Source organism: Carya illinoinensis, chromosome 7 (genome assembly GCF_018687715.1).
Source record: "Carya illinoinensis cultivar Pawnee chromosome 7, C.illinoinensisPawnee_v1, whole genome shotgun sequence".
Lineage (NCBI taxonomy): Eukaryota > Viridiplantae > Streptophyta > Magnoliopsida > Fagales > Juglandaceae > Carya > Carya illinoinensis.
The window spans coordinates 27,757,967-27,761,358 of NC_056758.1; positions in this window are offsets into that span (position 1 = coordinate 27,757,967).

Sequence of the window (3,392 nt, forward strand, 5' to 3'; positions counted from 1 at the left end):
CGCTCGAGCGTCCAATCAAGCGCACATCGAGCGTTCAACTCTGCCTGATTTCGCTCGAGCGGCCAATGTCTCCGCTCAAGCGATCTTGGTTTTTCAGCAACCCGCTCAAACTCCCTGTCGAGCAGCAGTCGAGCGTTTGAATCTGCCTGAATTTGCTCGAGCGGCCAAAAGCCTCAGCTCGAGCGAACTTGTAAAATCTGCAATACGAAATTTTTGCAAGTCATCAGTCAATATAATTCCGGGCATCTTTTTCAATAAATGGAAGTTTCTCAAAACCACTGGCCTTGACAACCAATGAGTTAAAACTTTTGGACGTACCTATGCCTACCTTGTCGTTAATATCTAACTGCCTCTTTACAGAATCATCAATTGCGCGATTACATCTAAAAAATCTTGTCTTTTGTGGACTTAACCCATGGTTATGTGCATTGCAGACAGTAGTTATACATAAGACACCATCAGCTAAAACTGCATTAATTCTCGCCTTACAATCAGTCTTCGTTGTTGGGCAGGGTTTAGAAATGTTGGTAATACGTTTTCTTGCCTTACCACCACGAGCACAACCAAGTGTTACATATCTAACACTCCCATCATCTTCCCTTTTACTTCTTTGTGTCATTATGCCGAATCCAGCCTATCTCCCATATTGCTTGTAGTAGTAAATGAGTTCTTTCTCAGTTTTAAAAAACATCCCCGGCGTTGGCTCTAAAACCCCACCATCACCATCATCATTTCCCAACGTTGGAAATGGAACCCCATCATCATCATTTCCCGGCGTTAGTTCTAAAACCCCATCATCATCATTTCCTGAGATTGGCTCTGAAATACCATCATTATCATTTCCCGGCGTTGGCTCTAAAACCACCACATCATCATCATCATTCCCCAACACTACATCATGATTATCAATCACTACCTCATCATCCCCCGGCGTTGGCGTATCCATATAATTACTGTTTTCCACAAAAAATAGCGGTTGCCTAGCAGAAGTGCATTCTTCCCCCTTTCTCCATCAAGAACAATCTTGATATATTTAAGCACAACATGAAAATGAAAAAATCAAAATAAAAAAAATTACAGTTCTCCACAACATTTAAAATCATTAGAATTCGAAAGGAAAATAAATGTCTATTTTATGAACTTCATGACATATCGTGACAACATATCCAATCTCATTAACCAAGCTTAATGCACAATCATGTATACACTGCGTATACACATATAAAAGAATATATATAACACCCCTCAAAAAAATCATGGCAAATAAGAATTGCAAAAACAACAAAGGAAGAAAAACACATAACCTGCTATGCATTAGTAGAAATAAAATTTTAGCATATGTCGTTATTGTGAAAAAAATATAAATAATTTGTTGCTTGCTCCTCCCATTATGCCGAATATATAAGCATAAAATTTCCTTTCTTCAAAGATGAGAATACACATCATCTATGCACAAACACTAATACCGTAAGTTTGACAAACCAACTATGAGACAATCGACTAGAAAAAGGGCAAATAGAAAGCCTATACAACATTCCTACTTTTTTATACATCTACCTGCCTCTTTCGGCTTCTGTTTTACCCAACCCACTAACCCAGCCACCACCTCTTGTGTCATACATACTCAACCACTACATTCAATAACCAAACGCAGATTCATGCAAACATCCAAGTTTTAAGAACCAAACTTCAGCCACTGCCTCCCACCCTCTCCCAAAACGACAATAAAAAAAAATAAAAAGGAAGAAGAAGAAGAAGAAAGATGTTGAGAGTTTATGTTAGTAAAAAACATTACAAAAATGACAAATTATTACAATGTAAATCAGTAAAACAGCAGAAAATTACATTTTTACCAAGGAAGTAGTTGGCAAACGATGGTGGAGCAGGTGGTGGTTCCGTCGATGGTGTGCTGCTTTCAACAAACGGGTCCAGATTCAGTCATGCACAGGGGAGAGGGAAACGGGTCCAGAGTCAGTCACGCACACGTTCAAATGCCCACTTTCAGATTGGGTTTAGGTTGTAAGGGTAATATTGTAAATTTATGCGTAAAAGTGGGGATAATATGGACATTTCCCATGCTGGGTGTAACAGCCCGCTAGAAATTCAATTAAGGAATTTCTATTGACTTTAGGAACCTCGTGAAAACTCTGTAAGTTTACACGAATCGACTAATCGCATAAATTTTAGCCTGTCAACATAGTTAGTGTTATCACTCACTATGGTGCTAGAAATGCGATTTTAATTATTTGAGATAGTTAAAAGTGTCAGAATACATTATAGTCTACACCACTAGGCTTAATTAAATATTTAGAATTTTTCAGTACTAAGTTTATTACGTTTATTTTTGGAGTGAATAGTAACCTCGGTAAATGTACTGAGCGCAGTGTTTTCAAAATCATAGTGTGAAATGTCCAAATTAGGATAGCGATATTTTATTTGGACACTTGGCAAGATCTTAACCACACATAATGAATAGTATTAGATACTTGGCACAAAGAGAAACCATTAGATGGAATTGTGAAGGAAATCAAGGTGTGAGATCATGACACCTAAGCAAAATACACATTTGGAAAATATCTTAAGAATAGAGATTTAAAATACACATAGAAAGATTTTAGCCACCTTACTCTTCCAAGTCTACTCCACATTTGGAAAATATATTGAGCTGATTTTTATAGATATTATTGGATAGAATATTTTGAGATAATATTTTATAGATATTTTGGGTAGGAGAAAACCACACTCAACTCTCAACTCCAGCCTTATCATCTCCCTTATCTCTTCCATAAGCATCTCCAGCCATCACCCACGAACTTATCTTCATTTACACGTTTCTTTAAAAGAATATCAAACATTCTCTCTCGGATAGCTTTTAGGAGTTCTTTTGCATGCCCATTTCGAAGCTGTTGTAAGTGTTTTATCATAAAGTCTCCTTCATATAAGTTGTTCCTTTTTGAGTCTAGTTTACATGGATATCTTATTTGCCCCATTTGAAGATCATTTGGTCAGTCAAATATTGTGTAAACTATAGAAAGGTCATTCTGGGAGATAAACTGGAGAATATGTTATAGTTTGGAGTTTTTGACCAAGCTAATGGATAGATATTGGTCCGAAATTTTTATGGAGTATTGTTAACATGTATATATGACTATTGGTTGAGGATTTTTGCATGATTGAAGGTTTTGATGAAATATTTGCTTAGATTTAGAAACTTAGAAACTGGAAGAAGAAAAACAGTTTCTATTTTGAGAAAGTTTAACTCTTTGGTGGTCTAAACCTATTCTAATGACTTTGATAATTTTATTGGAGGATCCTAAGCATCTTATATACATGTTATATTATTATTTTGAAGATATTTGATGTTAGTTTCAAAGATATGAAATTTTATACAA